Source organism: Mobula hypostoma, chromosome 9, assembly GCF_963921235.1.
Source record: "Mobula hypostoma chromosome 9, sMobHyp1.1, whole genome shotgun sequence".
In the NCBI taxonomy this organism is placed as follows: Eukaryota; Metazoa; Chordata; class Chondrichthyes; order Myliobatiformes; family Myliobatidae; genus Mobula; species Mobula hypostoma.
In genome coordinates, this window is record NC_086105.1 from 138,271,867 (window position 1) to 138,290,825 (window position 18,959).

General features: G+C 42.4%; 1 long non-coding RNA gene across 1 annotated transcript in view; it reads left to right on the plus strand.

The window, feature by feature from the left end:
- The window catches only part of LOC134352103 (uncharacterized), a 40,174-nt gene that overhangs the window by 14,862 nt on the left and 6,353 nt on the right, over positions 1 to 18,959 (plus strand). Inside the window, exon 2 of the long non-coding RNA XR_010019345.1 lies at positions 8,330 to 8,457. This is a non-coding gene — a long non-coding RNA (uncharacterized LOC134352103). The remainder of the gene's footprint in view (positions 1 to 8,329; positions 8,458 to 18,959) is intronic.

Below are 18,959 nucleotides of genomic sequence, written 5' to 3' on the forward strand. Positions count from 1 at the left end.
GGCGGTAGACAGGTGAGAAGCGATAAAGGGTCAGAGTGGGGAATAGAAGAAGTGGAGAGGGAGAGGGAAATTTTTTTACCGGAAGGAGAAGTCGATATTTACGCTATCAGGTTGGAGGCTACCCAGGTGGAATATAAGGTGTTGCTCCTCCACCCTGAGGGTGGCCTCATCTTGGAACAAGAGGAGACGTGTCGGAATAGGAATGGAGATCAGATTAAAATGTTTGGCTTTTGGCGGATGGAGAGGAGGTGCTCGACAAAGTGGTTCCCCCAATTTACGACGGGTCTCACTGAGTCAACGGCTTACCAGTGATATTTGATATTTGTCGGAGTGTGTGTCCCTGGATGGGCAGCTGGTCACCGTGTGCTGGTTTGGGCAGGATGGCTGGCATGATGTCAGACCCCAAAACTCCCATTCAATCATTTCTGCTCATATTGCCGTTCATATCTTCTGGCATCCATTGGTCCCAGCGCCTGACATTAAAATTGGAAATTGGTCTACAGTTATTCCCTTCTGTTTGTTTGATGACGTGGGTGATCACGGTCTTTCCAGTCATCATGATAGCTCTTGGCAAATTTTTTGACACAAGTGGTTTGCCATTACCTTCTTCTGGGCAGTGTTTTTACGAGACAGGCAACCCCAGCCATTACCAATACTCTTCAGAGGTTGTCTGCCTGGCGTCAGTGGTCACATAACCAGGATTTGTGAGATGCACCAGCTGCTCATACGACCATCCACCACCTCCTCCCATGGGTTCACGTGACCCTGATCAAGGAGCTAAACAGGTGCTGAACCTTGCCCAAGGGTGACCTGTAGACTAGCAGAGGGAAAGAGTGCCTTACACCTCTTTTGCTAGAGACGTACCTCTACCCAGCTAACTCCCAAGAGGGCTGCACACCTTTCAAAAGTGCAATTAAAGCAAGAAGAGTTTTTTTTAAATAAGTACTCTTTAAGGAGATTGCAATGAAATTAAATATGAAATGAGAGGACATGCTTTTCGGATTAGAGGGGACATTTATAGGTGATGTGAGGAGCACGTTATTTTTTACGCAGAGAGCAATACGTGCCTAGAATGGGCATGTTAAGGTGTAGTAGTGGAAACAGGCACTTTGGTGGAGTTTAAGAGACTTTCAGATAGACACTCGATATGAAGGGGTTGGAGGAATATGGGTGAATAACAGGAAGATGTCATTTAGTGCACATTGATATCAAGACTGGCACAACATCATGGGCTGAATGGCCTGTCCCATATTGTACAGTTCTGTATCCTATGAAATTGTAGGATGGGAGAAAAAAAACTGTCTATGAATTACTTAGAACTGTAATATTCTTTCATTTCTAAGTTCTTGGTCATAGATAGCAGCCAGTTCTTGATCATTATCTATGATTATACAGGACTCCACGGGCCTGGTACCAGCTGAAAGTTGACTTTGACTTTAATTTTAGTTTGAAATTTATATCCTGGATTAAACTGTTATATCATTCTCCTGTGGCCTCGGTCCGTACTAACTCTTTAAGTTCACCTTTTTTCCCTCTTTTTCGAGGTACTCGACAAGGTTGTCCTCTTAGTCCTTTATTATTTGATATTGCATTAGAACCTCTTTCAATTGCCATTCGAGAATCTCCAAATATTACTGGGATAACTCGGGGCTTAAAGTCCCATAAAATATCACTCTATGCTGATGACTTACTTTTATATATTTCTAACCCCCAAAAATCCATCCCGGCTGTTTTAGAGTTATTAGCACAATTTAGTCTCTTTTCTGGTTATAAATTAAATCTTAGTAAGAGTGAACTTTTCCCGATTAATAAACAACTTCCTTTATATCATAACTTTCCATTTAAATTGATTAATAATTATTTTTCATATCTTGGGATTAAAATTACTTGTAAATACAAAGATTTATTTAAGATTAACTTTTTACCATTAATAGACCATATTATTCAACTTTCATCTAAATGGTTTCCTTTATATTTAACTTTGATTGGTCGTATTAATGCAGTTAAGATGTTTCTTTTGCCAAAATTTTTATATATATTTCAAGCATTACCAATCCTTGTTCCGAAATCTTTTTTTGACAAAGTCGACTCTAAAATTTCTTCATTTATTTGGCAAAATAAAAACCCGAGACTGGGTAAAATACATTTACAGAAAGCTAAGAGAGATGGAGGTTTAGCATTACCTAATTTGAGATTTTATTATTGGGCAATTAATATTCGACATATGAAATTCTGGTTACTTGACCAGGATATACTATCCATTCCTAAATGGGTAGCATTGGAATTACAATCTGTTCAGGGTTTTACACTTGGCTCTATCTTAGGTTCCTCTCTTCCTTTTGATTTGAAATGCCTTAAACAGGTGTCTAACCCGATAGTTAAATATACCTTACGTATTTGGTTTCAATTTAGAAAGTTTTTTGATCTTAATCAATTTGGGTTAGCGATTCCTATTTTAGGTAACATATTTTTTCCTCCCTCTTTTACGGATCGTGCTTTTCAAACTTGGAAGACTAAGGGTATTTCACGGTTTTTGGATTTATTTTTAGATGGTTCCCTTATGTCTTTTGAACAATTATCTAATAAATATAACTTATCAAGAATACATTTTTTTAGATATCTACAAGTTAGAAATTTCCTAAGTACTATACTTTCTTCCTTTCCAATGCTTCCTCCTACATACATTTTAGATACTATAATTAACCTTAATCCATGTCAGAAAGGTGCATCGGCTATGATTTACAATATTATTATGAAACTTAGGAAAGCTCCATTTGATAAGATTAGGGTAGATTGGGAACAGGAATTGGGGTTTATCATTTCTGTGGATGACTGGGGGCAGATTTTACAATTAGTCAATACTTCCTCTATCTGTGCTAAACATTCCCTAATTCAATTTAAAGTTGTTCATAGAGCACATATGTCCAAAGATAAATTAGCGCGCTTTTATTCCCGTATTAATCCTTTTTGTGATAGATGTCCGGGGCAGATAGCCTCTTTAACTCATATGTTTTGGTCTTGCCCTACTCTGGAAACTTTTTGGAGAGACATTTTTAATGTTATCTCCAAGGTATTGAATATAGATATCTCTCCTCACCCTATTACTGCTATCTTTGGACTACCTAAAATTTCCAGTAATCTTTCCCCTTCAGCCCATAGAATGATTGCATTTCTTACTTTAATGGCGAAAAGATGTATCTTACAACATTGGAAAGAGCTCAATGCTCCAACTACCTTTTTTTTGGTTTTCTCAGACGATATTATGCTTGAATTTGGAGAAAATTAGAAGCAATCTTTATGACTCCTCATATAAATTTGAACAGACCTGGAGATCTTTTATTCAATATTTTCATTTAATGTAATATATACCCTTCTTGTTTTTTTTTACTGTTTTTAATGGAGGTCGGGATTGAGGACGTGATTTTAAGTTTTCTAACTCTGTTTGGTTTCAAGTTAGCCCATTGCTTTGCTTTGCTTTTAGTTAGTTGCACGGTGGGTTTTTTTGGGGTTTTTTTTTTCCTTTTCTCTATTGATATATATATAAAAATTAGTATACTATTATGTTACCTTGATACGTTATGTTTAAATTACATTGTTTGTAGTATTTTTTTTGTATTAATATCTTCTGTAATTTTATTATATTCTAACAGTGTATTAGTGCCTATATGGCTTATCTTTTTGTATACTTATTCAATAAAAAGATTTAAAAAGAAAGAAAGAAAGACTTTGACTTGGCAGCTGGGATTCTTTTTTGTTTTAGATGGTTTTATCAATTTAAATACCTAGAATGGGAGTATTTCAAAAGTTACTCAAGATCTTAGAATTAGCTTCAACAGTATCACTTTGGCAATTTAGACAAGGATACCATGGAACTAAATATGGATACAATAAATCTGATTCATGTTACATGGTGTTTTCAGGATTTTGCAACGTTCTGGGAGCATCATTTCTATTTCAATCTATTTTTTTCCTGGAATAATTGTTAACATATGTCCTTGAATATCTTTGCAGAAGAAACCAGCGTACAACAGATACCGTAACACCATAGAAGTAAAGCTTCCATTTTAGGATTTTGTAGCTCTACTCACTAAGGTTATTGGGGTTTGGATAGATTTCTGAGCCGAACCAAAATATGGGTAGTGTTGTGCCCTGTCCACTGGCAACACCACCAATAATGATGCAGTGACTATCTAACATCAGCTGTGCAGTGCCCCTGCCCGAGATACAAATGAAATGCCTCAATGAAGTCAAGGAGTAAGGATTATAAAGATTAAAGATGAGCTTTGTTTGTCACATGTACACCAAAATCTACAGTGAAATGTGTCACCAACACACATCCAAGTTGCTGGTGAACGCAGCAGGCCAGGCAGCATCTCTAGGAAGAGGTTTCAAAAAAAAACACGTTTTTGTGTCATGAAATGTGTCATTTGCGTTGATGGCTGACACAAGCCATTCCGAGATGTGCTGGGGGCAGGCCGTTATTGTCACCATGCTTCTGGCATGCCCACAACTCACTAACCCTAACTCTAACTGTTAGAACCCAGAGGAAACTCACAGTGTCACAGGGAGAACGTATAAACGCCTTAGAGACAGCGGCAAGAATTGAACCCTGATCCGTGATCGCTGGCAATGTAAAGCATTGCGCTAATCGCTACACTACCATGCTACTTCCATTTTGGAAGTGTTTTTTGAAGGGTCTCAGCACAAAATATCGACTCTTCATTTCGCTCCATAGATGCTGCCTGACCTGCTGAGTTCCTCTGGCATTTTGTGTGTGTTGCTCGAGATTCCCAGCACCTGCAGAATCTCTAGTGTCTCAGAGGACCAGAGGAAATTCTCAAAGGACTCTCTCAAAGTAATCATTAAGGAGTGTGATTTTGACACTGGCAACTGGAGGTATTAGCTGAGGCAAGGCTGTCTGGCATCACTATAGCACAGAAACAGGCCATTTAGCCCATCTACATGCTGAACTGTTATTCTTTGCGGCCCCATTGACCCATATCTGGATTAAAGCCTTCTGTACCCCTCCCATCCATTTACTTATCCAAACTTCTCTTAAATATTGAAATCAAACCCACATTCACCAGTTCCACTGTCAGCTCATTCCGCACTCTCACCACCCTTTAAGTGAGGAGGTTCCCGTTAAATATTTCATCTTTTACCTTTAACCTATGACCTCCAGTTCCAGTTTCACACAAACTCAGTAGAAAAAGCCTGCTTGCATTAACCCTATCTGTACCCCTCGTAATTTTGAATACATCTATCAAATCTCCCCTCATTCCCCTATGCTCCAGGGAATAAACCTATTCAACCTTTCCCAGTAAAACTCCTGTCCTCAAGTCCTGGCAACATCCCTGTAAACTTTCTGTGAACTCTTTCATCTTATTGACATCTTTCCTGTAGGCAGATGACCAGAAATGCACACAATACTCCAAATTTGGTCTTGCCAATGTCTTATACAACTTCAACATAACATCCCAACTCCTGTATTCAGCACTTTGTTTTATGAAGTCCAATGTGCCAAAAACTTTCTTTAGACCCTCTCTACTTTCAAGGAATTGTGGATCTGTGCTCTCAGATCACTCAGTCGCAGTGTCCTACCACACTTCCCAGTGTCCTACCATTCTCTGTGTCAGTCCTCCCAAAGTGTAACACCTCCCATGTGTCTGCATTAAGTTCCATCTGCTGGTTTCCAGCCCATTTTTCCAGCGGATCCAGATTCTGCTGCAAGTGTTGATAATCTTCCTCACTGTCTACTATGCCCCCAGCCTTGGTGCCATCCACAAATTCGCTGATCCAGTTTACCTCATTATCATCCAGATCACTGATGACAACCATTCAGAGAGGCAACCATCTACTCCTGCTGCCTGGATTCTCCTGCAAAGCCAGTATCAAATCCAATTTACAGCCTCGTCCTGAATGCCAAATGGCTGAATCTTGTTGACCAACCCACCATGTGGGACCTTGTGAAGAGCCTTGCTGATGTCCGTGTAGCCAATATCCACTGCCTTCTTCAACTTTCCTGGTAACCTCCTCAACAAACTCCATTAGATTGCTTAGACATAACCCACCACACACGAAGCCATGTCTATCCAAATACTTACCTAACGTTCAAATACCTTCCAATGATCTACCTACTACTGATGTCAGACTCACCGGCGTGTAACTTTCCAGCTTATTCTTAAAGTCCTTCTTGAACAAAAAACATTAGCAATCCCCCCTACCCCGCCAATCCTCTACCAGCTCATGTGCGGAATCATCACATGAGAGAGGCTGTGTTCAACCTCCAGGCAACCTTCTCACTGTGGAAACGTTGCAGAAAGGAAAGGAATGGAACTAGACCCAGTCACTCACACAGTCTGGCCTCACCATCAGCAACCATCACAGCCAAAGCCTCAAATATTGGGCTTTCCAGTCACTCACCTACACTTACCTACAACTCTCCTGTGGAATACGTTGTCCTTGGCCATGGCTGGGGAGGAGAATTACTGCCACACTTGCAACAGGGCCAGTCCAGCTCCTGTTACCTTCAAGACTTCAATAGTTCCATTAGCATTACATTTAGCAAGCCACATTTGGAAGTCTCTGTGGAAAACCCCATCCAAACGGTATAAACTTTCCTTGAGTGACATTCTGAAACAAAGAAGAGCAGATTTGCTTGGATTGTGGAACTCCGCAGATCAGGCAGCATCACCTCCAGCTTTTTGTGCATGTTGCAATAGATGCTGCCTGACTTGCTGAGTTCCTCCAGCACTTTCTGTGTGTTGCCCTATCAGTCTGTGACACAATTTTCTGTGTGTTCCAGAACCTGCAGAATTGCTTGCGTTGATAGCCTGGACAGAGAGGATGTGCAGAGGGTGTTTCCATCAGTAGGAGAGTCTGGGATCCGAGGACATAGCTTCAGAATTAAGCGACGTTCCTTTAAAACTGAGATATGAAAGAATTTCTTCGACTAGAGGGTGGTGAATCTGAAATTCGTTGCCATAGATGGCAATGGAGGACAAGTCATTGGATGTTCTTAACACAGAGATTGATAGGCTCTTGATTTGTGGGGGGGGGGGCGCGGATTAAGAGTTACAGGGAGATGAAGTGAGAAAAGGGTTTTTAAATAGTCAGCTATGTTTCCATGGTGTAGGAGGCTCGATGGGCTGAATGGCCTAATTCTGCTCCTGTATTTAATGATCTTATGGTTGCTTAAGGATTCATAGATAATTGGAAATGCTCGTGGGTTTAGTTGACCCACAGCTGAAAAAATTTATGGGATTTAGATTCGATGTCAAGAGTCAAACCCACCAAACGTGCTTGGATCCACTCACCCTACTACACAAGACCAAACTCTGTGAGTTACCACCATGCTGATAGGTAGAGGTGACAAAGGCTGCAGATGCTGGAATCTGATAGGTAGAGGTGACAAAGGCTACAGATACTGGAATCCGATAGGTAGAGGTGACAAAGGCTACAGATACTGGAATCTGATAGGTAGAGGTGGCAAAGGCTGCAGATACTGGAATCTGATTTGTAGAGGTGACAAAGGCTACAGATGCTGGAATCTGATAGGTAGAGGTGGAAAAGGGGTGCAGATACTGGAATCTGATAGGTAGAGGTGGCAAAGGCTGCAGATGCTGGAATATGATAGGAAGGGGTGACAAAGGGGTGCAAAGTCTCTATCATGGACTGAGAGTGGGAAGGGGAGAGGGAGAGGGAGGGAGTGGGAAACACCAGAGAGACATCTTGCAATTGTTTGGAATCAAATGACCTTGCCTGCTTTTTCAGGGCTGGGTTTAACTGTACCCAAGCCACAGCCCCACCCATGGGACTTCTTCTCTGCTCCTGTCCCACACCCCTCCCATGGAACTCCACCTTCGTCATTCCCAACATCTTTTGCTCCCACCAGTACAGTGCAAAAGTCTTAGGTACCCTAGCTAAATACATGTGCCTGAGACTTCTAGTACTATATACACCTTCAAAAGGTGATGCTTTAAAAAGACAGCATCCATCATTAAGGACCCTCGTTGCCCAGGACGTGCACTCTTCCCATTGCTACCATCAAGGAGGAGGTACAGGAGCCTAAAGGCACACAGTCAACTTTCAGGAATAACTTTCTCCCCTCCGCCATCAGATTTCTAAATGGATAATGAACCCATTAATACTAGTTAAGTATTTCCTCTCTCTTTTTGCACTCCTTTTTCATTTAATATATATATTTTATATTTTTTATTATTATGTATTACATTGTACTGCTGCTGCAAACAACAAATTTCATGACATCTGCTGGTGGTATTAAACCTGATTCTGATTTTGATACTACCTGAGATTCATTTTCTTGCAGGCATTCACAGTAGAACAAAGAAATACAATAGAATCATTGAAGAACTACACACAAGGACTGACAAACTCCAACGGCGTATGCAGTGTTCATGCCATTGGGCTGTAGAGACTCCCCTGGAGGAATATAAGGTGTGTTCTGTATTTAATATTTCAGTAATGTTTGAGTAATATTGTTTGATTAAGCATTCTTTGATGTTTACATAATTCATTATGGTTATATGTAAAAATAGATTTACATCATGACACTACCACGTGATGTGTACGTGCCTTGCTTAAAGTAAACACAAATTAAGACTTGCATCTCTCGGCTCTCTTCCTTTGAATTAGTTTAATGTTTTGAAGTTATGAAACATACCAAGGTACTGCTCCTCTAGGCAATGCACACAAAATGCTGGAGGAACTCAGCAGGCCCGGCAGCGTCTATGGAAAAAGGTAAACAGTTCTTCCCGTTTGCCTTTAGCTCACCCTGGCAGTGGTGAGCCTGAGGAGAGACTATCCATGGGTTTGGTTGGTTCTTCCCGCGTTTTGTTTGTTGATCCAGATTCCAGCATTTCTCATCTCTTGTTTCTGTAGGACTGCTCACTTTCCTTGGCCAGTAGCCCCTAAGTGAGAAGGGTTGGGGGGAGATGGGTCAAATGTGGGCAGATGGGACAACCTTCAATGGGCGTCTTGGTTGGCCTGAACAAGTTGGGTTGGAAGGGCCTGTTTCTGTACTGTGTTACTCTGAGAGTCTACAGTGCAAGGAACACAGAGACTTTCCCTGCGGAGCTGGGAATGGCAGAGACTTTCCCTGGGAAGCTGGGAATGGCAGAGACTTTCCCTGGGAAGCTGGGAATGGCAGAGACTTTCCCTGCGGAGCTGGGAATGGCAGAGACTTTCCCTGCGGAGCTGGGAATGGCAGAGACTTTCCCTGCGGAGCTGGGAATGGCAGAGACTTTCCCTACTTGTGTACTTGCGCTGATCTGTCTAATTTGTCTGTTATTTCAGAGATGCTTTGTGCAGTCAGTTTTGAAGATTGCTAGGCCATTTCAGGTTGCAATAAGAAGCAACCATGTGTTATTGTGGTGTACAAAAGGACCTTTCCTCCTATTAAGTAATATAAGGGCATGTAAGGGAATGTAATGGTTCCATTAAGAAAGGAAACACAGTCCTGTGCAAAAGTCTTCGGCACCCTAGATTTTTTATAGGGTTTCAGATGGAATGGCCTCCGCAGAGCCCTGATCTCAACATCATCAAGGCTGTCTGGGATAACCTGGAGAGACAGAAGCAAGCGAGGCGCCAAAAGTCAGCAGAAGAACTGTGGCAAGTTCTCCAAGATGCCTGGAACCACCTACCAGCTGACCTTCTTATAAAACTGCACGACAGTGTACCTAAGAGAATTGATGCAGTTTGAAAGGCAAAGGATGGTCACACCAAATATTGATTTGATTTAGTTTTAAACTGTTCATGCTCTTTACAATAAATATTTTGATATTTAGAAACCTTTTATTTCATTATTTTTGAAAGCAACTTTGCTTTACTTATTTTTTTTACATGCGCCTTAAACTTTTGCACAGCACTGTAAGTAACTTGAGACGTTCATAAACCTACTCACCATATCCATTAAGCTTTTCCTGTCTTTAGGTTTATATCAAACTCACATGGACACATTGAACAGCTAACATATTGAAAGCTAGCAAAAGGATTATTTGCCAAATTCGGTTCAATAAAGAACTCTTGCTGTTATATTAGTTTCAAAGTGATTTCGCTGCGTGTTCACAAAGTGAAAACTGGACACATACACTCAGTGGCCATTTTGGAAGGCACCTCCTGTACCTAATAAAGTGGCCACTGGGTGTATGTCCATTGCCTTCTGCTGCTGTAGCCCATCCACTTCAAGGTTCAACATGTTGTACATTCAGAGATGCTCTTCTGCACACCACTGTCGTAACACGTGGTTATTTGGGTTACTGTTGCCTTCCTGTCAACTTGAACCAGTCTGGACATTCTCCTCTGACCTCTCCCATTAACAAAGCATTCTTGCCCACAGAACCGCTGCTCACTGGAATTTTTTTTGGTTCTTCACACCATTCTCTGTAAACTCTAGAGCAGGGGATCCCAACCTGAGATCCACAGGCCCCCCCCCCCCCGCCCCAGTTAATGGTATTGGTCCATGACATAAAAGAAGTTGGGAATCCTTGTATTAGAGACCATTGTGTGTGAAAATCCCAGGAGATCAGCAATTTCTGAGATACCCAAACCACCCTGTCTGGCACCAACAATCATTCCATGGTCAAAGTCACTTGGAACCAATTTCTTCCCCATTCTGATGTTTGGTCTGAAAAGCAACTGAATCTCTTGACCATGTCTGCATGCTTTTATGCATTGAGTTGCATGGTTAGCTGATTAGATATTTGCGTTACTGAGTGTGTAGTTCTTGGAGGAGTCGAGACCCAAGTCCACAAGTGTGACTAAACATCAGATCAGACATCATAATTTGTGCCTGTGTTTCATTTATAAACCTCTCTGTTGCCCTCAGAGTGTCTGCAGTTCAATAAACCACTTAAATTCTTCAAAACCGTTATAATCCTATGTACGTCTTCAATTTATTTATTATTTAAGCGAGATGTAGAAGCACCTTTACTTCAAGGGACAGTCAGAAGGAATAAATGATCTACATAAGGGTATTGCCACAGGACACCAAGATTGTATAAATAAGCATTGCTGGCAAACACTGAGTCGTATTTTTGTCCAGGAAATACTCATAATCTATATTCACATTGCATCACTTCACAGGAATATGTTGCTTAATCTTAACTCAGCAGCTGCCAATAAGGTCAGGAGTTAACATTAACCCTTAGCTGCTGAGCCGAACGCCACACTCTCTAGTACAATAACGGCTGAAATTAGATCTTCACTAAAATGCTGTTTGTCAGTTGACAATTAATTACCTGCCTTGCAACGTTTTAAGCCACTCGAAGGGTCAAATGATGTCACGCATCATAAGGGCAAACTTGGAAAGTGTATACAGTCTCCTGAAAACTAAGGGATGAAATTACACGATTTGGATGCGTTGCATGTTCTGCAGATAAATTCTGAAAGCTTTAAATAAACTTGCATTGAAGAGCTTGTTTCGATGCACCGCATACTCGGCACATGATGTGAGATCATGTGGTCCTTAGTTCTGAGAAGGTGACTCCTGGCTCTACAGAGCGTCTCTGAGTGAATCAGTGGCAAGTTACTCTGTAGGAGGAGATTAAAAACTGCATGGCCAGCAAGTGTCAGAGGGCCAGTTATGGGTCCACTGCTGAGAGAAAGAGAGAATATATTGTGGGGGGAAAGATGCAGTTCCAGGTATTGCAAATGGGCTTTTTTGCTTAGAGTAAGCAGTCCTCGATTAATTCCAGGAAAGGCCACGCTAAAATATTCAGCTACCAAATCACTATCCCAGCCAAGGACAAGAATAGCCACATGTTGGGTTGGAATTCTTCCCCTGCCTGGACTGACATCAGCCCTGGTCGTGTTGACGAGAAGGGTTTGAACTTGCCACAAACATTGACAAATGTTCTAATAATACGATCACTCAAGTTGAGCATGGTGTTTTCCACAGGGGTTATTCCCTCACTGGAGGACGCCTGTGCGTGACTTTGTTTAACGTGGGGAGGCTGGTGTACGGGCAGCCACCACACGGTCCTTGACAGATCGGGGTCAGGGTCCAGAGGCGTGGAATGCAGCTGGGGACCCTTCACAGCTGTAGTCTTCTGCGTTCGCTGCCCTCGTGATGTGTCATCATCTCCTGCCAGCTCCACCAGTGAGACCTTGGTTGGATCGCTCCTTGTCTGGAACCTCTTCCTTGACCTTACCACCATGGGCGACCCTGTCAGGAGCTACGCTCCAGATGGCATTGCACCGGGGATCTCAGGAACACACAAGGCTCTCCAGCTCAACAAGTTGACAATCCTCGGAGAAGATTTTTCAACAAATGTACTTGCAAGCTTGTTGCCCATACTCACTCCAACAATCCTCTCCCCTCTGCCCACTCCATCAGGGGCAGGATGTTACAGCCACAAGGGGACTATGGTTTGCATCCAAGTGAAGGTACTTGGACAGCCCACCTTGTGTTCTTTCTTCTCAGCAATAACACCAAAAGCTTGCATTCATACAGCACAGCAGCATATCCCAAGACATTTCACAGGCTGTTAGCTAAAACAAAGATGCTGAGCCAGAAGGGCAAATGACCAAAAATCTAAGGAGGAGAGGTAGAGAGGAGAGAAGACTTTAGGGATATCCCTTTAGAACAGAGATGAAGAGGAATTTCAGAGAGTGGTGAATCTGTAAAAATTCATTGCCACACTTGGCTGTGGAGACCATTTCACTGAGTATATTTAAAGAGGAGGTTGATAGGTTCATGATTAGTAAGGGTGTCAAAGGTCACAGGGAGAAGGCAGGAGAATGGGATTGAGAGAGATAATCAATCAGCCATGATGGAATGGCAGAGCAGACACGAATGGCCTAATTCCTCTCCTATGTCTTATGGCTTTATAGAAATCCAAACTCGTAACTTTGGCTGTGTGAATAAGGTCATAAGATATAGGAGCAGAAGTAGGCCATTAGCTTGCATGCTCTGCCATTCAGTCATGGGCTGATCCAATTCTTACAGTCATCCCCACTTCCCTGCCTTCTCCCTATACCCTTCGATGCCCTGGTTAATCAAGAACCTATCGATCTCTGCCTTAAATACACCCAATGACTTGGCCTCTACAGCCGCTCATGGCAACAAATTCCATAGATTTACCACCCTCTGACTAAAGTACTTTCTCCACATCTCAGTTCTAAAAGGACGTCCTTCAATCCAGAAGGTGTGCCCCCTTGTCCTAGACTCCCCCACCATGGGAAATAACTTTGCCATATCTAATCTGTTCAGGCTTTTAACATTTGGAATGTTTCTATGAGATCCGCCCTCATTCTCCTGAACACCAGGGAATACAGCCCAAGAGCTGCCACACGTTCCTCATACAGTAATCCTTTCATTCCCGGAAAAGGGGATTAAATCTGTAAATGATCGAGTGAAGGGAATTAGAGGTGTATCAATACTTTGGAAAGAAACTTAAGAAGAAAGTAGCTCTAAGCTACAACAAAATTTTGACTAAAGTTATTTCTTTAAATTAAAATTCACCAAAGAGGATGGGAAAGGTGAGCAGATTTTAATGCGAAAGTACAGTATGTAATGGACCCTCTGGAAGAAGGGATGAGTGCACTGCTCTATTGTACTTGTTCGATCCCAGCTGAACTCAATGGCCTTGATACAGCCAGAATAAGACCAGACACATAAACAATCTTCCTCACAAATAAACTCTTCTCAGGCTTCCAGCTGGGTATAGGTATTGATTATAACCGACGTTTCGATGACATACTCTGCCACCTGCATCAGGAATGATGCCTGGGTACGTCTAGTCCGGTGGTATTTATACCCCTGTTTTCCATCCCTTCTGAAAGGTTAGTCCTCATCCAATCAGGTTCCTGCTCTTCTGCCTTGCTACCAATCAAATTCCAGTAAGTTCTAAGTAAGAACTGGAGTTCGATTGTTATCAAGGTGGGAGAGCAGAAACCTGATTGGATGAGGACTAACCTATCAGGAGGGATGGACTATGGGGGTATAAATACTGCCGGACTAGACATCCACAAGCATCATCCCTGGAGAAGGTGGCAGAGTTCGTCATTGAAACGTTGGTTAAAATTGATACCTGTACCCAGCTGGAAGCCCAAGAGGAGTTTATTTGTCATTTACACTGGGAAAGCAGTAGATTCTTTTTCAGTCTTCCTTACAGTCATGCATGAAGGCAGTGCCATTCAACAAAGTGTATCTCTAGGAACCTGAAATCAGAATCAAAATCAGGTTTATTATCACTGACTTATACACATCATCATATTTCTGAGCGGACAATGAATGAACCCATAAACACTACCTCTCTATTTTTGCTCTACTTATTTAATTTTTTAATTTACATGTACTTCTTATTGTAATTTATAGTTTCTTTTTATGTATTGCACTGTACTGCTGCCACAAAACAACAAATTTCATGTCACATAGAATCAAAATCAGGTTTAATATCACTGACATACAGCACTGTGCAAAAGTCTTAGGCACATACTGTGTATATAGCTAGGGTGCCAAAGACTTTTGCACAGTACTGTATTTGGAGCGGAGAGCGAATTTGTAAATCTGGCTTGAGCAAAGGATGCTGGGAATGGCGAGGGTAGAGTGCCACGTGAGGGGTGTGGGACAGATGGCAGAGGAGGAATGCCAGGGGCAGGGCTGGCGCAGGTGCAGACACGCCCAGCCCTGAGACAGCAGGTAAGGTCATTTGATTCCAAACAATTGGTTTATTGGTCATTACAGAATGTCTCTCTGGTGCTTCCCACTCCCTCCCCTTTCACTTCCCCTTTTCCCAACTATGATTCCCCTCTCCCTGTCCCCATCCCACTGTAATAAATTTATGTATGGCACTGTACTGCTGCCACAAAAAAAAAACACATTTCCTGACATATGTGAGTGATGATAAACCTCGCTCTGATATTCTGTTGTGGACAGAGAGTGGGAAGGGGGCAGGGAAAGGGGAATCATGATTGGGAAAAGGGGAAGGGAGAGGGGAGGCATTGAGAAGCACCAGAGAGACATTCTGTAGTGATCAATAAACCAATTGTTCACATCAAATGACCTTGCCTGGTGCCTCAGGCTGGGTATGTCCGCATTTGCACCACCCACTGTCCCTGGCACTTCTGCTCTGCCACCTGTCCTACAACTCCTCCCATGGCACTCCACCCTCGGCATTCCCAATATCCTTTGCTCCTGCCAGATTTACAAACTCACTCTCCACTCCCCGTTGACAAATACAGTACCGTGCAAAAGTCTTGGGCACCCTGGCTATATATATGCACCGAAGACTTCTGTACAGTGCTATACATCATGAAATTTGTCATTTTGTAGCAGCAGGACAATGCAAAATGTAAAAAGAAACTATAAATGACAAAATAAACAGTGTGAAAACAAAGAACTAACAAGGTACTATCCATGGACTGATCTGAAAGCTGATGCATAAGTGAAAGAAATTGTTTTGGAATCACTGCACATGAGTCTTCAGGCTCATATGATGGGGGTGGGGGATAGTTGACGCGTTAAACTAACCAAGTACTTTATTCAACAAAAAATACTTACAAGGGAAAGAGATCAATTATTTAAAAGCAAAAGCAAACAGTAAATCTAGACTGAAATTCTGGGTCGTGCATGAGCACCTGTGGAGTTGAGAGTTAATGTATCAGGCTCACAACTTCTCATCAGAACGGGGGGGGGGGGAAGTGATTGATCTAAGTGAAGAAAAATATAGCTTTTAAAATTTGCATTTTTCTCCTAAATATATCGTGGAAAAGCAGACAGTGCTGGAGTATAGCGGTTCCTTGAGTCGAATTTAACTGGTGCGAATGGGCTGTGGGAGGGTGAGGAGCACTGATCATGTTCAGAACCCAACTGAGCACACGGGAACACAGCTCATTAAATATGAGGTTCCAAACCCTTGCTTTGGGTGGAGAGCTTCTTGCTTAATATATGTTATTTTATTTAGAGCTTCAGTGCAGAACAGGCCCTCCTGGACTGAAGAGTCCTCACTGCCCAGCAACCCACCTATTCGCCTCTAGCCTAATCACAGGATCACGTGGCCAAGTGGTTAAGGCGTCAGTCTAGTGATCTGAAGGTCGCTAGTTCGAGCCCCAGCTGAGGCAGCATGTTGTGTCCTTGAGCAAGGCACTTAACCAGACATTGCTCTGCAACGACACTGGTGCCAAGCTGTATTGGCCCTAGTGCCCTTCCCTTGGACAACATCGGTGGCGTGGAGAGGGGAGACTTGCAGCATGGGCAACCTTGCCCAGGCCTGCGCCCTGGAAACCTTTCAAGACTAATGGATGCCTATAATCACAGGACAATTTACAATGAGCAATTAAGCTACTAACTGGTACGTCTTTGTTCTGCGGGAAGAAACCCATTTGTCAATGGGGAGTGGAGACTAAGTTTGCAAATCTGGCAGGAGCAAAGGATATTGGGAATGCCAAGGGTGGAGTGCCACGGGAGGGGTTGTAGGACAGGTCGGAAGAACATGGGGAGAACGTACAAACTCTTTACAGATGGTGCTAGAATTGAACTCTGAACTCCAGAACGCCCCAAACAACAATGGCTTTGTGCTAACCGCTATACTACCGTGGCACCCTAATATACTTGTAATTGTACAGTGAATTTCCTTCTGGGAATACTTTGAAATGCCCATATCAGCATTATGTTAAACTCTCAGGATGCCAGAATAAACCAACAGATTCCCCATTTAGCATTCTTCTCTCTAGAGTCCAATAGATAATGAGAACAGGACATGCCTTCCTCTGAAACTGTCAAAGAATGTGTTGAGGGGAGCACATGACTGACAGAACTGTCCCTTTATGTTCCCAGAAGTGGTGACACTCATTTCCTGAAGATGGAAATAAATAAATGCAATATCCTTGAATAGCAGTGCTTCATTTTGCTGGCAAAATGCACCATATGGGGGGGGTGTGGAAGAAGTCATTTTTTGTTAAAATACATGGTTGCCAACGGCTTTCATTCTGAAGTGTAGATTTACTTTAAACAGCTATAGTTTTTTTCTCTCCAGATGTAACAGCTCAAAGTTCAAAGTGAATTTATCATCAAAGTCATACTTGTCACCAGATACAACCTGGTGATTCATTTTCTTGCAGGCGTTCACAGTAGAACAAAGAAATACAACAGAATCAATGAAGAGCTACACACAAAGACTGACGAGCAAACAATGTGCAAAAGACAAACTATGCAAATACCAAAAAAGCAAATAATAAACAAAAACAAATGGATAAATCGATACACACATATATATACATACTGAGAACATAGGTTGCAGAGACCTTGAAAATAAGTGTACAGGTTGTGAGACCAAGTTGCGGCGAGTGAAGTTATCCGCTCTGAGGGGTGATAACCGTTCCTGAACCTGGTGGTTGGGGTCCTGAGCCTCCTGTACCTCCTTCCCAGTAGCAGCGGTGAGAAGTGAGCACGGCCTGGATGGCGGGGGTCCTTGACGATGGATGCTGCTTTCTTGTGGTGGCACTGTGTGTGCGCACGCGCGTGTGAACGTAACCGCGAGTGTTTGTACGTGATGGTGTGATGTCAGCAGCAATATCACAGCACAACGATACAAGTAGAAATCAAGTGTATCTGAGACAGTGAAGGAGTCATGAGGATTTGTGAAAACCACTATCCTTTCTGATGGATATTGATTTATAAATTGGACATTCTGCTTGTTAGAGAAATCGTATTTGATTATATGTTTTATTTTGGAAACGCAGGGGAAAGATCCTTGTTTAGGATTATACTGGCCATTAGGCACAGAACACAGAATACTTAGCTCCACCAAGTCAATCTTAGCGTTGTGCTCTATTTGACCCTCTGTTCCCTTCCCGCCACCTCCATACTTGTCCAACCTAGTTTCATTATCTATATTCTTTGTCTAAGCATCCACCGTGGCAGCCAGCTCCACATTCCCACCGGTCAGTTTTCTCTGAATTCCCCACTGAATTTATTAACAACTACTTTATATTAACATAGAATATTTTAACACAGGATGGGCCCTTTGGCCTACGGTGGTGTGCAACCTTTTTACCTACTCTGAGATCAATCTAACCCTTCCCTCCTATATCCCTCCTTCCCTTTTCATTTCAGCTAGTTGCGCATGCAAGAGTCTCTTAAATGTCCCCAATCTACCACTCTGTGTTAAAAAGCTACCTCTGAATTCACCCCCCCATTACCTTAAAATTACTCCCCCCATATTAGCCATATTATTATTACATTCTTTATGGTGTTCGTCATTATTGATGATGTCCCTTCCCATATGTGGAAGCATTCCTTCTTCATCCATTCTGTCAACACCATTTACCATTTTAATCGTTACTAGCTCAGTCCTTGGCTGCTTTTTCTCAGGAGAAAAGAGACCCTGTGTAATGAGCTCTTTAGGCCTGTGTGGGGCACTGAAGGGCATTGTGTCTTGAGGTTTTTAGAGCACCTGAATTGGTTAATTGTTGTTAAACGAGTCATTAATCATTAAGAAATCCCTGTGTTTTTCTCAAGTGAATCGCACTTTATAATGCTTTTTGTTCCTGGTACTTTCTGTTTCAGCTGGTTAGGTTTATTTTGTTAGGCTCAGGGATTGCAGTGTTACTGGTATTACGTAAGGGGATGTCTGATTAGTGCGAATCGTGGGGTCCTAGTTTTGAGAATGTTACTTCTTGCGGTGCCACTCGACCGAGCCACCGGTATCCTGTTGGAATAATTATGATTAAACTCTCGTCGCCGTCTCTACATCGGAGACTGTCTTTCCTCTGCAATTGGGTTCTGGTATTGCCAGCACACACTGTGACACCCTGTCAGTTCAATCTTTCCTGATATGTGTAACCTGATTTACTCTTGACCTTGTAAATATTTGTTACGCCTCTGAATCCCTTTTTAATAATGCAACAAACAGGTCTGCACATAATGCTCTAAGTGTGTCCTAACTAAGCTTTAAAACAGGTTCAGCTCAGCATCCCTCCATTTCAAACCTATCTCT